This window comes from Equus quagga, chromosome 1 (genome assembly GCF_021613505.1).
Source record: "Equus quagga isolate Etosha38 chromosome 1, UCLA_HA_Equagga_1.0, whole genome shotgun sequence".
Lineage (NCBI taxonomy): Eukaryota > Metazoa > Chordata > Mammalia > Perissodactyla > Equidae > Equus > Equus quagga.
The window spans coordinates 126894957-126913877 of NC_060267.1; the positions used below are offsets into that span (position 1 = coordinate 126894957).

Sequence of the window (18921 nt, forward strand, 5' to 3'; positions counted from 1 at the left end):
CCACACTTTGAGCTTACTCATTCTATTAGTCAATTCTATTAGTGTTACCATATGCTTTGTGGGGATATGGTACTCCAGTGGCAAGATAATTTGGAGGTATCACAGGACAGGAAGTTTGCATTCCTGTCCCAATGATGAATCTGAGCATTTATACTTCCTTCAACCTGGGTGTTATTTTTTAGATATTTGGATATTATGTTTGCTTTTGTTTGGTGTTAACGGTTTCACGCACTAAGGTAATTAGCCCCCAAATTAGGTTTTGCATAAAGACGTGTTTGCTGTGTTACCGAGGACATTGACAAGATGATATTTAACAAAGTTTTGGGGGGAAATCAGGTGCTCGTTTCTATATGAAGGAGATAAATACATTGCAGTTGAACAATAGACCTTATTGTTGAGGTTTACAATATAAAAAACCAACAACTTTTGTTTTTCAGGAAATTCAGGTTTACTAACTAGTGGATAAGTAGATAAAAGATGAAATGAAGTACAGTATCAAAACTGTCATTTAATCAACCAACATTTTATCTTAAAAGTGGAGCTGCACTAAAATACCCCACATGTGCTCAAATACAAAGGTGAAGTTGTTATCTCTTGGAAGAAAGAGCCTTACTTTACATTTGGGTCCTTTCAATTGCTGCTTTGGGAAGTCACAAAGGGCTGAAATGGCCTCACCCAATGTTTGTTTTGGATGCTTGTAAGGTCATCTGTTGGGATCAGTGAAAAAGGAGCAAAGGAATCAAATACAGAGTTAGTCATGATTCTGGGGGCTGTGACTTCACAATTACAAGTATTAGATGTTGTTCTAAACAGACCTGAAAATCACGTTAAGAAGCAATGCAAAGGATAAGTATATCATGGACATCAAAATAATACCTGTAGGAGGATGAATTTTTATTTAAAAGTTAAAGCTCCTTATAGAAATGGGTACTGGTGCTATTAGAGACAACTTCCAAAGACAGCTTCACACATGATTCAAGGAGTGCTGTGTCTCAAACCTAGAGAAGAAGATGTACTCTGGAACATTCTGTTGGCGGAATGAAAAGGCAGCTTCTATATGCTGAAGACAATCATGCTAGAGTTTGAATAAAATGTGTTTTTAAACATCCAATTAAATTAATGAAATAAAAAATATAAGTAGATGTTTGAACTATTTTTTCTATATCCCTAAATGTTTACATGTACAAGTTGGCCATCCTCTCTTTTAAATATTTTTAATCTTTCGTTGAGAAAATGGAGTCTGTTTTATATTCAAGATTACCTTATATTTGGCATTACTAACTACTCATTCCAGTTTATTCTTGCTATATCCTTCCTTGGTGTTTTACATTTTAATGAAATACAAAAAGTTTTAAACACCTAAAGAGAGTTCTAAAGTGAATGATGGAGTACCATATGCTAGCTCATGAAAAAATTTTATATAGTTCATAAAGAGATGTGCAGTTAGGTGCCAGACTGATAAAGAAAGTCATTAATCTTTGGGTTTGAGTTTAACACTTGTATTAGTCAGGATTCTCCCGAGAAACAGAACCAGTAGGAGATAATATAAACTTGTTGTAAGGATTAGCTTATGCAATTATGGAGGCTGACAAATTCCAAAATCTGCAATTGGCAAGCTGAGACCCAGGAGAGCCAATGGTATAGTTCTAGTCTGAGTTTAAAGGCCTAAGAATCACCTCAGCCAGTGTTGTAGTTCCAGTCAAAGGCCAGCAGACTCAAGATGCAGGAAGAGGCAATGTTTTCATTTGTGTCCAAAGGCAGGAAAAAACCAATGCCCCAGCACAAAGGCAGTCAGGCAGGAGGAATTCCCTCTTATTTGGGTGAGGGTCAGCCTTTTGTTCTATTCAAGCCTTCAACTGGTTGGATGAGGCCCACCCACAATGGGGAGGGCAATCTGCTTTACTCAATCAATTGATTTAAATATTAAACTCATCCAAAATAGCCTCCCAGAAACACCCAGAATGTTAGACCAAATATTTGGATATTTGGGCACCCTGTGTCCCAGTCAGGTTGACGTATAAAATTAACCATCACAACACTTATGGACATGTGGGTTTTATTCTTTTTTGTGGGATTTATTTCAAGCCTGTTTCCAAAAAAGATGTGTGTAAAATATTGTGAGATTAACTATACCATAGGAAGATACAGGTCTGCTTGTTTGTTAGTTTTTTACATTAAACTTGTAAGGAGATTTCTTCAGGGACTTTTCCTGAGTGTGATACCCGTCTATATTCTTTGTCCATGAAACAGATGAATAGGGTCCAGGTGATATGATAAAGTTCTGTGGAGCTAGCATCTTTTGATTTTTCACACAAAGACATCATGACATAAAGATGAGTGGTCTTGATTAGAATGGAATTGCATCTTGTGTGCATTGAACTTTTGCCAATTTAACCGTATAGAATTGGCAAAAAGAGAGAAAAAAGTATCAATTTAAATATTGTAGGCCATTCTCCTAGACATTTCCCTCAATGAATATATGCCTCTTAGTAAATATGAGGTGGGAGCTGGGAGTCACTCTTATTCTCCTGAATCTCTTAGTGTGAGCATCTTGGTGCTGAGTGTGATTCCAGTATTGACTTATTCTGTATGCATTAAAAAAAACATATGGCCAGTAAACTCACACCAATAACTTCTAATCTTGAGTCAAAGAAATAGCTATCTGTTCTACAGGTAGAGGAAAGTCTCTATTGGATCTACTGAGAGGCTATGCCATATTTTATTTTGTGGAGAACTGAAGGGCTTTCCAAGAGACCCTCTAAGCTCCGGCTTAAAAGTTATCCCCAACTGAAGATGCCACTGAGCTATCTTTGGTGCTGTAGGGCTTTCTCAAGAGAAAATGTTCACTGCCAAATGTTTTCAAGAGCACTGTGGTTTTAGGTTTGCTCCTTTTAAAGAGTATTTCACTCCTGTCTGCTGGAGATTATCTGTAATGCAAATGCAGGTTTTCCACTGTGTGTGTGTGTGCACGTGCTTGTGTCTGGAACAGGAAGGTAGATGTAAAAGGGTTTCTTTAGGACTATCCCTTTGGGTAAGAAAGGCATCAGCCACTCTCTTCTAGGTATGTGGGGGCATTCGCTAAGTTGTGCCCTTTCCATTGAGCTTTATTAAAAATACAAATAAGGTAAATGGAATGATACTATCCAAATAAAGAGTAAGTTATGTAAATTCTGCTTAGAGAAAGGAAATTTATGAGATAGAGGCACGTTGTCTAAAATTTAGAAAGCCTATAGAATACCAGCTGGTGTCACGGGTCAGCTGAGAAGAGGAGCTTTCAAAAGATTTCATTGGACCTAGTTGAGCATAGGAGGTGGCAGGATCAGGCATGAGGGAAAGGGTAATGATAGCTGCAATGTAGTGAGGACCTACTTTGTGATAGGCACTTGGCTCTGGATAAACAAGTGATGAACATGACAGACAAGATCCATGCTCTCTTGGACCAAACTTCTAATGGGTGTGTTTCCATATGTTTGAGCAACAAACAAATAAATGAAGAAAAGAATGGGGTGTGATGAGAGCCATTAACAAAAGAAATGATTAATGTAATAGAGTGACTTGGTGGTGGTGAGGATGCTACTTTGGATTGGATGGTCAGGGAAGGGCTTTCTGAAGAAATAGCATTTAAACTGAGACCTGAATGATTTAAAGATCCATAATTTATGGCTGCAGGGTATTTCAGAGAGAGAGAATAGCAAATGCAAAGGCTCTAACATGGAAATGGTAGCAAAGAACCACTTTGTTATTCGTTGGCGCAGTGTCTTAGACCTTCCAGTGTAGAACACTGACAAAGTTAGGGTGACCTGGAAGGGGAGACTTAAGTGAGACTTCCACCCAATTCCTAAATAGCCCCTCAAGTGAGCAGCGTGCTCAAGAATTCTGAGTAGGGGACAGTGTGAAGGGGTGGGGAAGAGTGTCAGTGTGGGGGCAAGAGCTAGAGCTTGAAGGGAAATAAGGCAGAAGAGAGAAGGAAATGGTTAGCCTTCCCGGAGGAATCAGACTGTTCCTCACTTTGAAGAGATGGAATGGAAATGGGGTAAGAAGCTTTTGTTGTGTAGTGATCCTGGCTTTTAGTAAGTAAAACTCAATATGCTTGAATTTGGCCAATTAGATTAGGACTCGCTCCTTGGATGGATGTGGGGGTATAGGGAGAGAGAGAAACAGTGGCAGGCCTGGTACCCTCCTCCTTACAGATGTTTTCATATCTATTTCAGGTGAGAGAAAGTCAAGCACATAAAGGATAAGCAAGTAGCAGAAACAGTATTTAAAAGCAGTTCTCTTTGATACAAAGGTGGATCAGACTGCTCTTTTTACAGATCAGGGTAAACCAATGAAATGTTCATTCTTGTGCCCTAAAAGAATTTACTCATCTCCTGGAGTAAAAACCTCACTAACTCTATTGGCCCAGACCCAATTAATTTCATTGAATTTAGATTTTTAGCTTCATTTTTGGAATCATAATTTAAAATATTTATATATCTTATATATATATTTCATTTAGGCTAAAGTCCTGTAAGGAACTGACAATTTTATTCTCTTTGTATTGAGTGGTGGGAGGTGTCCCATCTTTCAGCCTGTTTCCATGGAGAGAATTGACAGCAATCGTAAACAGTGTGAGCATCCTATCCATGCTGGTGCACAGAAGGGCCAAAAGCCAAATAGTAATCCTCAGCCAACCCTTTTGCATTCATTCTCATTCTCTTTTTCTGTTTCTCTCTTTCTCCCTTTCTTCTTCTCTTCCTCTCTCCCTCTACTTCCCAGCCTCTTTCTGAGTGTCTGTTTTTTGTTCTTCCCTTTTGTAAAAGGTTAATGTGTGAAATCTGCTGTAGTTATAATTACAAAGTTTTCCCTTTCAGGAGACAGTTTTGCAACTGATGATAAAAATATTCGGTCTCCATGGGTAACTGTAGTAAATATATTTTAAAAGAGATGTACTTTCTGAGAATAGAGGCTCTTAATGATGTGTCCAAATTTCTTACAGGTTATCTTTTCCTTTGGCTTCAAATCCTAACTCTCTGTTTGTCCTCCATTTTCAATTTCAATTTAAAAATATTTCGTGACTTTTCAAGTGTGAAAACACTGAACTGGGTGGTATTTGGGACTGGGGTCTACTAAATGGTTATTATTAATGTCTGCTCTAACATCAGCTTTGGGAATTTCTTTGAAGAAAAATCTATCCAACACTTTAACTCATAAGAATAAAAATAACAATTACCAAGTTTGAATGCTTACCATGTGCCAGACATTGTGTGTATTTTACAAAGATTACCTCATTTCATCCTCACAACAATATCATTAGATAGATATTTGTATTCTCATTTTTCAGTCAAGGAAATGGAATCTCAGAAAGGTTAAATAGCTCACTAAAAGGTGTACCCAAGTTAAGTGCCGGAGGCTGGATTTGAACCCCTGTCTAACTCCAAAGCCTAGGCCTCTAATCTCCTAAAGAAGTCCAGTTGAGATCTCAGGGGGTTCAAGAATGGCCATCTTTGGAGAGTTTGGCCTGGATTGAAAGAATGTATGATAACTCTAGTCATCATCTTGCAATGTGATAAAAGTTAGAGCTGATATCTGAGCCCTGGAGCCCTGGCATTCCCAAAGTCTAAAGGTCTCCTGTTAGTTTACATTGCCAAAAATTACCTTAGAAAAGGCACTTTGGTAGTAAAGTTCTCAAGAGTTTCTAAATTCGGAGATGTAAACCCCTGTAAATGTTGAGGAACAGTGCCTAAGGCCCAGGAGCGCAGAGAAATGAGAGAAAGAAATAGAAGAGATTCAACTTGAAGGAAAGAAAAGGAAGCTAAAACATCTTATGGAAAATAATCAAAAGCAGATTTCAATAAGGAAGAGAAATGGAAAATAGACTCCTGCCAAAGGGGAGCCAAAGACAATGATATCTGGATTAGATCATTTGGGAGCTACCTAGAGGCTGCAGCCACAGGCACTCTATAAATTCATGATGATGATGATGATGGTGTGCAGCAATAAGTAGGAAGTGCAAACTAGGGAAAAGAGGGAAAGAGAGTGTCTGAGTTGCATTACACCATAAATCCAGGAGAAAAATATTCTCTCTTCATATGTCAAGGGTAAAATTGTGCCTCGAGTTGTCTATTTCATTTGGCATACTTTATTCCCATAAAGGAGCACCCTGGAGGGAGTTCATATGAGGACCAAAAAAATGAATATATCACAGAAATATTGACTAATAGGAAAATCCATTTGACTTTCCTTCTTGCTGTGGTTTAACATAGACAGAAATTTCAAGGAATGAAAGAAGGAAGCAAAAAAAGAAGGGAGGGAAGGAGATGGAGGAAAGAGAAGTCCATTTTCTAGATTTTTGTGCATCCCTTTATAACTATGGGCCAGTAAAAGGGACTCATGGATGGATATATTGACTAACATAAGAATAAATGGATTTCATGGGTTTATGTGCTTTCCTGGTAGAGTCAATAAGAATGCCTTTTTGGGGAAGCAATGGACCCTCCTTGTTTGAAAGCCCTGTGGTCTGAGACTAATGTGCTGTGTTATGGGTTTGGAAAGAGCAAGCCCAATCAGAGAGCCAGGCTGCTGAGATGCAACCCAAGCAGAAAGAAATGCTTCCCCAGTTTGGTGGATTCACCTATGCCCATTTAGAACCCAGCACAAGGGTAAGATCTCCTCCCTACCTAAAGTTTGCAAGTGATGGGGGCCCCAGCTGGAAATGCCAGCTTGGAGAGAAAATAATCTTAACAATGACAAATATATCTATTAGTATATTGAAGTTATAAAACTTTCATCTTAAAACAGAGGAATAAACCCTGTTGGAGGGTTTACAAGGTCACGCTTCATTACCTACGTGGCGAAGATTCATTGGTGGTTCCTTAAAGACAAAGTGGTTTGAATACCCAGCTATCTGTAGGTAGACTTTCCTTTGCATCCTTTCCTTAGCCTAGCTCAATTGTTTGTTCTCAAATATTTACTGTCAGGCTTGAATACCCAAAGCAATATAACTTTCCCCCTACAGGTGATTTAAATGATCTTCAATGTTAAGTTTGACTATATGCAACGTTTGCTTTAGGCTCTGGCATTAGAACTCAAGTCCCCTCCCTTAAAATACAACTTACTGTGTTTGCATATAGGCTGTTTAGATCCTTGGGAATGCTTTAGAGTTTTCATTTACTATATATGTGTATGTCTTTCTGAATCCTCTTTTCTCTCTCACTCTTTCACACATACCCTTGCTATATGGTACATCTTTATTAGGGACAGGTTTAGTTTAAAAATATATGACATAGTGGTCTGAAGCATGATAAACTTAATTTCGCTCCAAGTTCTTCTTTTATTTTATGTACTTCCTTAAAAATAATAGCTACTATGTTATACCATATTGACTTTTAATAATGTAACTCAGCTAAAAAAATGTATACAGAGCCCTCACATTCCAGTTGAGGTTATGTCCACATTTTGCTGGGTGATCTATATAGCAGAACAATACAGCTGGAAGTACTTATCACCTTCTTAAAAATTTTATGCAAGAGGCTTATCATACAAGTTACAAGATTGTTCCTTAATTTTCACCTTTGTTTTAGATGCAGTGCTTAAGTTTAAAACTGTTACTATGTATCAACTGTTGCCTCCCAGTGTGTCTTTTGGTATTTGACACTAACAAATAGATATTTTTATTTTCAATATGTTTTCATATAAATGTACCAATTGCTCAAGTAGTCTTTGAGGTTGTCCCAATGTCCTGTGAATTAACTGATAGAACTTCATTTAAAGCCGACTGAGAGCTCTTGAAAATTTCTAGAATGATCAGGTTTGTTTCTGGTGTGTGTTTATGACATTTAAAGGAAACCAAAGTCCAGATATAAATGAATAAATGTCAACATTGGAGGATATTTGTGTAACCTAAGTAAGTGCTGGGGCCCCATGTGGTTCAGTATTAAGATAGTATAGCAAGTGAAATCATTGAAAAATAACTTTAAATTTTACTCACGTCTCTCCAAGAACTTTGAAAATTCTTTTATTCATTGCATGTGGCAACTCTTAAATCCCCTTCCATCCTTCTTTTGCCAGTAATCTTTCACTCTACACTGGTCAGGAGCCACGTGCTCTCTGTCTTTCACTCCTTTACTCTCAAATAGCTGTACTATTTCTATTAAGGCTGCAGACTTAGACTTTTTTCTCTTATTTTCATCCCAATTTTCCAGTTCTGTTTTTGTTATCATTCACATAATGCTGAATCATGAAAAATGATACTTCTCTTAGAGAGTAGGTAAGGGAAAAGTCAAGCAAAGTAAATTTATTTTCTGGGGAGTTGAAGGCTTGGAACACTAACATTTTAAGAAGATTTGTCTTTAGTACACTTTAAAAATTGATTAAATACAACGCTTATTAAATTCATTGTTAATACCAAGCTAAGTATAAAGAATTATGAATTCCTTTGAAAATAAACTTCATGTTCAGAATGAATTTAGTAAATAGGAGAAGGAGAAGCCAAAAAGAATGGAATTCATTAATTTAGGACAAATGTAGAGTAGAATATCAGAGAGAATCCAGCAGATCACAAAATTGTAAGATAGTTAGTGAGCAAATATGCACCCTCAGGGGAAAATGATCAGGGGGTCACAGAGGACAGTGAATAATAAGGGAGCTATGTAGCACTAATGAAGACCAGGCTGAATTCAGAAATAAATTAAGAGAAATGGCAAAACTTTCTTTCCTTCATATTCATCCTGTAAAGACATTTTCTAGCTCTTGTACTGATTTTGAAGGATTCAGGAAAATTTCAGCTAAGTTTGGGAGACAAAGATATGATTAATCACACTTGAAAAGAAAAGCTGAAGCGTGATTTTTGTAAGAAAGGATGGTGACTAATAGCTAGCTCTGTGTCCACTTGCAGCATTAAGAAAGAACTGATTTATGTAATAGTAAGGCATATTTGGTTAGTCATTGGGAAAAAATTATCACATGATATTGCATGGCAGAAAACATTTTTTAAATAGACAGTGTGTTGAATCACATTCTGGGGAAGTCTTAAGAGATAGCTTTCATCTTTGGGCTCTTATAACAGGTAAGAATGCTCTAGGTTTATGTGTGTAGGGATTTTCCTGCCCCGGAGTCAATGGTTTTATCAAATATCTAAAAAAAAAATCTATTCCCCAAGATTACACAAAATGATTTCATTCCTCTTTGAGGATATATGTGATTTATTTCTTGTTTCTGGAACCTACTACTTATGCTTCTGCTAAGTTCATAAATATTTTAAATCAATAACCTAATCAATAGAAAAATTTTTCTCCTATTATGTTTGGCTCATTTGACATTTGGCAAAATCAGAATGGTTGAATAAAATTCTACCAAATGCTATAGCATATCTTTGTGTTATTTATAAGGTATTTGCTAGGATCCATGTTTCCTTAGAGAGAGTTAAGTTTCTGAAATAAAATTATCCTAAATCACAAGTGTCCTTGCCTTATTTTGAAATAAGTTGCACATCTTTTATCCAAGCTTTATTTTTTACCACTGTCTCTCCCTCATGATAACTAGGAAGATATACATACATGCTTGCTTTAACCCCAGTGTGTTAGGATTGAGGAAGTCTGTAAACTAACTTTATGTCCTGGAAATATGCCACAGTGGTGTACTCCAACCAGAGCCCTTGTATTGTTACCTTCCTTGCATGAGAAGAGGAGGATGAACGCTGTGCCATTCTTTCTCGCCTATCATGTTGAGCTTGTGTCTTTCTCTAACACAGAGGAAAGGAAATTCATGATTGGTTTCCCTTCATTTCATTTCAGACAAATGTAGGATTTTTACTAAGCTTGCAGGAAATTATATACAGTCCTAAGGGGAAGTAGCCTGTGCTATCAAAAGATAAGGTGTCACTGTGTTAGCCTTTTGAATTTCAGTTTGGGGAGTGAATGCTCAAAAGGTTCAAAATCCAGCATGACAAGAACTTGCAGACTGAAGAAACTTTCTTCTGGTTGCTTTAGAGGACAAAGTATTTCCAAGACTTGCCAGGCTATTTTGGTTAGGAGCACAGAAATGATTATTTTGTCTCTAGGTAGCATTTGTAAGAAACTATTTCTAAGTGGTAGAAGTCTCTCTCTGGATTGTGTTTTTATTTAACATTCTTCTACAGGATAGATTTGTACCTTGATACTATTTCAACATAATAAGGTAGTTGTTTCATTTTTCCTTTAGTGAGGCAAAAAAAACCCCCCTACCTTATAGGACATTCCACCCTGTGGAACCACCTGAATGCCTCAGAGTCATGGCTTCATTTCAGCCCCCAAGTCAGAGGGAATTCTCTCTGGTTCCACTCCAAGCTCACCATCACATTGCCTGCCTGCAGGTGGGGTGTTTTTTAACTTCATTCTTACATGTATTTTAAACCCTATTCCCTTCCTCCCTGAATTTCTGGGGGCAGATCTGATGCTCAGTCTGGCTTTGGATTGCCTGACCACATTTGAGGGTCCTCAGATGCACATCTTTGGGGCCTCTAGGGTAGTATTCTACCTCATAGACCTGACCAGTCTGGAGATCAGAGTAGTGGGGAACCCTAAGTTCTTAGTAGCATTCCTGACAATTTAAAGAGATACTTCTTTGGAGAACCATGTCTTCCAGGCTACAATGGACAGCAGGGTTATGGGGATGCTCCTCTGCTCCTAAACTACCAGACTGCATGGAAAATCGTTCAGATGGCTTGAGCTAATGATTTCTCCTTTAGACGTTTTGCCCACATTAATTTGAATTTTCATTCTTTCAGTTTATGCAGACTCTCGTTTTTTAAAGGTCTATTTCCTTTGGCTAGCAAGGTAAAAAAAGATACATAAAAACTCATTTAATTTCTGTAGATTCTTTAACAGCCTTAAGTAACTTTCTTATTTGCTATTTGAATATCAAAGCCTTTTTGAATATCAAAAATTTCATATATACTTTGAAAAGAAGCCTGTGTGTGTCCTAGTTGATAAAATGTCTCTGATTGGGAAAGTGTTAACAATGTGTGAATGAATGATCCCGATTTGGGTGTCACTTGGACTAAAGTAGTAAAGAAGTCACACTCTGAATTATTTTTGTCTGGTGGGCGATCAATACTGTCTAGACATGGTCTCATCATGACTTTGCATTGACTAAGCAGGACTTGGTCAACAGTGGGGCTGAGATTCCTGTAATCGGGCAGCTGGTGGGATAATTGTGTTGCTCATTATTACAGGGAACTCCAGATTCACTGGTGTCAACTCTATCCCAGCGTCATTCCACTCAACTGTAGGGTTATCCTTGAGGACAGGCTATGCCAAATCATGATGTTTTAAAAATTCTGAATCCTGGAAGTCCCGGGAGCTGTTCTCCAGGATTTCCTAGTGTGCTTGGTGATAGTTGCATATGGTATGGAAGAGGCCTTGGAGCATTTGAATTCCCTGTGGTCTCTAAAACCTAAAACCAGAGACAGTAATTCAACTCACATCTAAAGACTTTTGCCCCTCCCTGAAAGCCAGATATCCTCCCTGTCATACAGCCTCCCTATTAATTTCTGCAAATAATATTTTCATGTATGGAAATGTCACTAGTTATTCATTTTTTCATATGCAGTAGTCTTCTCATTTATAAGAAATTTTCATGTATTTGAATATATTTTTAAAGTGAGGAAGTTTCTGATCCCTTACCTAGGATCCGAACTTAAAAATCTTGTCTTCTCCCTGTTAGACATTCAGACTCCTGTCTGTGCTGCTCTGCATGGAATCTTAAATCATTCATGTGTGGTTATTTGTTGGCATTTTGCAAGCGAGTGAAGCAATGTCTGAGCCACTAAAGGCCAGAGGTGGCCCAGCCTGACCAGGTTTCCAACGGCGGAGTAAATGTCTGTTATTCATCCAGCATCTTTGCTTTTCAATTTGGGGAAAGATGAGCATGGACACTGAGAAATAATGCTGATTATATAAAGGATTGCTCATGATAAAAGATCTCTTTCTGGGAATTTAAGTGTTCCAGTAGATTAGCATTATTGATCATTCTCTTTCTACATAGTCTACAGATGATCTTAGAATCCTAAAACTATTATTCTCCCTTGTCGAGAGTAATTACCAGAACAAGGAATAATCTAATTAAAAGACAACAAGGATGCGTTCTAATTGTTCTAATAAATTATGTTAATACACAGTGCATGCAGTTACTTTTCAATAGGAACTTATTTAATAGACTGACAGCTTGTCCTTTACTGCCACAATCTTAACTTTCATTTCTTCTAGATATGACAACTTACAATAGGATAGTTAAGAATTCAAAAATCTGTTGGATCATTAAGAGAATCTAAAGTTCCACGTAGTACATATGGATGAAGAAATGGATTTTGGGTTTTCTAGATAAAATAATGACCCAAAACAGACGAGAGTAAAGACCAATAGAGTCTAAAGTAAAAATCAGTAACAGACTGTTGCAATGATGGACTTTTCTTTTTTTTTTTTATTATCAAGTGTAGTACTGCATGATAATATGATACTAACTTATATAATTACATTTGCTTAATTTTAGGTGTTTTACACAAATCTGTAAGACACCATATTGCATATTGCACCTATGAGATGGGACCCTCAATAAAGTCATGTCATGATATGGTAAAAATTCAGGAGGTCACTTCTGTTAGGCCATGTTTTCTATAAAAAACGGCAGTGTGTCTGCTTATTTGAACATAATTCAAATATAGTTTGTTGCCTAACTGTATGAGAAAGGCCTCAAGGCAGTGTGGAAAAAGATGTCAAGAAGGATATGGGAGAAATAAAAATCTGTGTAGAGAGAGGAGGGAAGCATACAGATCAATTCTAAATAAATGCAGTTCCTCTACATATTCAGAAAAGCAGATTCCCAGGTTAGATTGTGTTATTCTCTCCTGACCTAACAACCTTTGAAATTTAATTAACAAGCCTACAGGTAGAAAGGGATCTCAGTACTTATCCAGACTGGAAAGTGTTTCCAGAAAGGACACTTTCTCCCAAGTTGGGAAGCTGGTGGGAATAATTTTCCACCTCTGAAGGACTGATCCATTCAAATTGTCAAGTTCATCAAAGAGTATGGAGCTGGATGCATAGTCTAATTTATACTCGTCGAGTCAACTTATTTCAGAACAGCAGTCATAGAGACAAAACAGAAAACAATAGACACACCATAGAAGAAACAGGAATTACAGGAAAATTATCTTTGATGGCAAAGGAATGCAAGCAAATTTCTTCCCATTCTGCAGTGCATTGGCCTAAATAGGTTGATGATTTTTGGCTCCATATTCCCTGTTTGTTAATATTCTAGTTCTTGTCTTCATTTTCAATGGGAAACTTTCATATGTTCTTTTCCTGTTTTAAAAAAGTTTGACATGTCTTTCAAGGCTATCAGGCTCTGAAGACTTCTTTCCTTTAAAGATGACTGCGTGCTGGAGAGCTCCTAACCCTACTGAAGAACCCTCACCACCAGGTCTAAATTAGATCAAGTACGCAGGTGGGTCTTGCGTTCCTTATCTCCAAGGCAGGGATGGTGTCTACCTCTGAGAGGCAGTGTGAGTGTGACACTCATTTCTTTTCTGTCTTTTTTTCCTTTTTTTTTTTTACTTTGACAATAGTTTTTTTATTGTGAAAAAATATAAATAACATAAAATTTGCCATTTTAACTATTTAAGTATGCAATTCAGTAGCATTAAATATGGCATTTCCTGTAAATAATTGGGCTGAAAAGGAAATAAGGCTGTGTTTAAATAAGCACTTATGTTATCATGTAGAGACATTTTATTCTGCTCTTTATTTGTTTTTACCCTTTCTGAAATTATTTTTCACCAAAAGTATGATACCAGTTTTAACCAGTGATACCAACATATGTGAAGCCAGAAAAGAATTCCATTTGAATTCTAGAACAGACTGTAGATGCTCATAGCAAGTAGGGAAGGGTATGTGGCTGGGCAAAGGGTGAGCATAATAAATTGGAGTAGGGGCAGTGGAACAATGCTGTCTCTGAAGGTCCCTTGGGCACTTCTGGAGTTCAGAGGGTGAACTTGACACTCTTTGCATAAAACTGATATTTTTTTCTCAGCCACTGGCATTGGAAATTTTTCATTTAGTAAATGATGCAAAATATACGTTAAGTAATGTTAATGTTTTGACAAAAGTCGGGGAATTCAAAGCTACAGGAAAGCTGAAACACTTCACTTAATGTGCTGCCATCTAGCCATGATCTCATTCCGTGCTGCTTCATTCATTGATCACAGAGACACTGAAATCACTTGGCAGGCAGGATGTTTAAAATGGAGTGTAGAAGGCAGGCACTCCACTGAGTCTTTTGTTTTTATTGGCCATTAACACTTCCTACCAGTATATAAACTAAATTTTGATACTTACTAGAATAAAGATAATGTTAATAATTCAGTGATAAGGTACTTTTAAAAGGGTGTAATAGTAGCAATCATTACTTTGAATATTATTGTCGCTAGTTTCATCTATTTGGCAGCTCCCTGCAGTACATAGGATAAGATCTAAACTCCTTAGTAGAGGATGAGGGTCCTGTGTCCCTCCCACTTCATCTCCCCTTGTTCTTACAGATGTCCTGTGCTTCAGCCAGACATTAGTTTGTATCATTTCCCAAATGTCCCATCTTCACTCCTGTCAGGGCTTTTGCACATATTTCTGCCTCTTGGAAACTCCTTTTACTACCCAACCTTCAGAATCTAGCTCACACATCTCCTCTGAGAAGCTTCTGCTGATTCTCCCAAGCAGGGCTGCTCACTGTCTCTGTGTCAGCACCATGACCAGTCCGTACCTGCATTGTTGCACTTATCACACATAATTATAATTAATTTTTTACATGTTTGTTCCTCCTGCCAGAATCAGAGTTCCTTGTAGCGTGGTGACATTTAAACTTAATAGGATCCAGTTTATTGTACCTATTTTTCAACTCTCCCTACATGTCTTATTTTTGAGTTTCTGCTGAGACTTAGGAAGTAAAAGCTTTAAAGTACTGAATGAAAATAACAGTCAGCCCAGAGTCAACCCAGAATCCTTAAACCAGTGAAAATACCCTTCAGGAATGAAGGGGAAGTCAAGATATTCTCAGATGAAGGAAAACTAAGAGAATTTGTTGCCAGCAAACCTACTCTAAAAGAATGGCTAACAGAATGGAAATGATAAAAAAAAAAATGGAACCCTGGAACACCAGGGAAGAAGAGGAAACACAGTAAGCCAAAATACAGTATTTTCTGATGTGGATGCAAATGATGGAAATATTTAAGCTAATTATAGTATAAATGGGGAGGGCAAAGGGATATAAAGGGAAGTAGGGTTTCTATACTTAAACTGGTAAAATGACACCAGTAGGTTGTGATAAGTTCTGAATATATAATACCTAGAGCAGCCACTAAAGAGGTTGTACGAAGAGATGGACTCAAAAACACTATAGATAAATCAAAATAGAATTCCAGAATATGTTCAAATAATCTACAAGAAGGAAGGATAAAGAAAACAGAAAAAAATAAATCAGAGAGAACAGACAGAAAACAAACAAAAATAAAATGGTAGGTTAAGTCCTAAAATATCGTAGTTCCTTTCAAGTTAAATGGTCTAAATATACCACTTAAAAACAGCGATTGGCAGTTGTTTAAAAAACATCGCCCAACTATATACTGTCTATCAGAATTCACTTATAAGAATAGAAGAAGATTGAAAGTAAAATGATGGAGAGAGATGTATCATGCAGGCATTAATTAAAAGAGCAGGATTAGCTGCTTCTTCGAAAAAGTTAATAAAATTGACAAACATCTAGGAAGACTGACAAAGAAAAATGACCGAAGACACAAATTACCAATATCAGGAATGAAACAGGGGATATTGTTATAGACCCTGCAGATGTCAAAAGGATAATAAAGGAATACTGTGAACAATTCTACATACATAAATTTGACAACTTAGAAGAAATGGACCCCTTCCTCAAAAAAAACACACTCCTACAATTCACCCAATGTAAAATATAATTTGAATAGCTCTATAACTATTAAGGAAATTGAATTCATAATTTAAAAACTCCCCAAAAAGAAATCTCTAGGCCCAGATGAATTTACTGGAGAATTCTACCAAACATTTAAAAAGGAATTAACACCAATTTTATACAGACTCTTTCAGGAAATAGGGGGGAACACTTTTCAATTCATTTTATGAAACTAGTATTACCCAGATGCCAAAGCCAGACATAAACAATACAAAAAAGAAAACGATAGACCAATAAACCCTCATGAATATAAGCACAAAACTCCTTAACAACATATTAGCAAATAGAATTCAGGAAAAAAAAAAAAAGGATTACACACTATAACCAAATGTGATCTATTCTACATATGCAACCCTGGTAAAATATTAAAAAGCCAATTAATGTAATCTACCATGTTAACAGACTAAGGAGAAAAAAAATCACATTTTGTATCAATTGATGCAGAAAAAGTATTTAACAAAATTAAACACCGCTTTATGATAAAAACTCTCAGAAAAATAGGAAGAGGCGAACTTCCTCAATTTGATAAAGAGCCTCTTTTTTTATTACCCACAGCTAAGATTATACTTAATGATGAAACAGTGATTGCTTTTCTGCTAAGTTCAGGAAGCAAGGCAAGGATGTCTATTCTTGCCACTCCTATTTCAAAATAGAGCAGGAAGTTCTAGGTAATGTAATAAGGCAATAAAAAGAAATAAAAGGCATACAGATAGAAAGGAAGAAAGAAAATTGTCACTATTGCTGATGACATGATTTTCTACTTAGACAATCCTTGTGATCTAAAAAAAACCCTCTTAAAACTAATAAGTGAGTTCAACAAATTTGTTGGATACAAGATAAATTTTAAAAAATCTATTTCTGTATACTAGCAATGAACATGTGGACACTGTAATTGAAAATGCAATTTACAGTAGCTCAAAATTATGAAACACTTAGGTATAAATCTAATAAACCATTTACAGAACTTGTATGTTGAAAATGACACAGTGCTGATGAAAGAAATCAAAGAAAATCTAAATAAATGGAGAGGCATACCATGTCCATGATTTGGTAGCCTCAGCGTAGTTAAGATACCAATTCACCCCAAACTGATATACAAGTTTAATGCAGTTTCTACCAAAATCCCATCATTATTTTTTTATATTGACAAGATTATTCTAAAATTTTTTATATGAAAATGAAGGAACTAGAATAGCTAAAACAATATTGAAAAAGAAAAATAAAGTGGGAGAAATCAGTCTACCCAATTTCAAGATTTAATATATAGTTACTATGTGGCTATTCATGGAGTGATAGACACATACATCAATAGATCAGAATAGGGAACCCCAAAAATAGACCCAAATGAATATGTCCAACTGATTTTTGACAAATGTGCACTGTCCCTCAAAGAGAAAAGAGAGCCTTTTCAACAAATGGTCCTGGAGCAAGTGGCAAAAAATGAACCTAAAATCAGGTCTCACACTATATAAAAATAACTCAAAATATATAATGGACTTAAATATAAAACGTGAAACTATAAAACTTTTAGAAGAAAACATAAGAGAAAATCTTTGGGACCTAGGACTAGGCAAAGAGTTCTTAGACTTGCCACCACAACACAAACCATAAAAGGAAAAAAAAAGATGTATTAGACTTCATCAAAATTAAAACTTTTGTTCTGTGAAAGACCCTGCTAAAAGGATGAAAAGACAAACTGGGAGAAAATATTTGCAAACCACGTATCTGCTAGTCCTGACAAAGAACGAGTATCTAGAATATATGAAGCCTCTCAAACTCAACAGTACAAAAACAAACAATCCAATTAGAAAATGGGCAAAAGTCAAGAACAGATGTTTCACTGAAGAGGTTCTACAGATGGCAGATAAGCACGTGAAAAGGTCTTCAACTACTTATGGCTATTAGCTATCAGGGAAATGCAAATTAAAATCACAGTGATATATTACTACACACCTATCAGAATGGCTAAACTAAAAAATAATGATAACATGAAATGCTGGTGAGGATGCAGAGAAACTGGATCATTCATATACGTCTGATGGGAATGTGAAATGGTACAGCCACTCTGGAAAATAGTTAGGCAGTTTCTAATTAAACTAAACATGCACTTACCATACTCTTGGGCATTTATCCCAATGAAATGAAAATTTGTGGTCACACAAAAACTTGTAAACAAATGTTCATAGAAACTCTATATGTAATAGCCCAAAACTGGAAACCAGTTGTCTGTCATTGGGTGAATAGTTAGACTGTGGTACAGCCTCCGTACTGTGGAATACTACTCAGCAATGAACCACTGATACATGCAACTACTTGACTAAATCTTCAGGGATTTAGGCTGAGAAAAAAAAAAGCCAATCCAAAAAGATTATGTACTGTATGATTCCATTGATATAACATTCCTGAAATGATAAAATTATATAAGTGGAGAACAGATTTGTGGTCATCAAGCCTTAAGGAAGGGTCAGGTAGGAGGGAAATGGACGTGGCTATAAAAGGGTAGTAAGAGGAGCCTTGTGGTGATGGAAATGTTCTATATCTTGACCATATCAATGTCAATATCCTGGTTGTGTTATTGTACTATAGATTTGCAAGATGTTACCATTGAGAGAGATTGGTTAACGGGTACATGGAATCTCTCTGTATTTTTTCTAACAACTTGCTTGTGAATCTACCATTCTGTCAGAATAAAAAGTTTATTAAAAAAGGGGGAAAGGAGTGTAAACAAAAAGAATAGGGGAGAAGATAATATATTTGTAGAAGCTGCCTTAAAAAGGCCAGAGACTGATTTGGAAAGGAAAAAAAAAGTTGAAATCTAAACTGAGATTCCAGAAAGGGTCAGGAATTGGTGGCATTATAAATCTATGAAAATGAGAGTGAAGGAATATTAAAAGAATGTTAAAAAAGTAATAAATATGAGATCCCAAGAGT

At 36.5% G+C, this 18921-nt stretch overlaps 1 protein-coding gene across 3 annotated transcripts in view; it reads left to right on the forward strand.

Annotated features, from left to right (window-relative positions):
• FHIT (fragile histidine triad diadenosine triphosphatase) overlaps positions 1–18921 on the forward strand; it is a 1344516-nt gene that overhangs the window by 334165 nt on the left and 991430 nt on the right. The window lies entirely within an intron of this gene.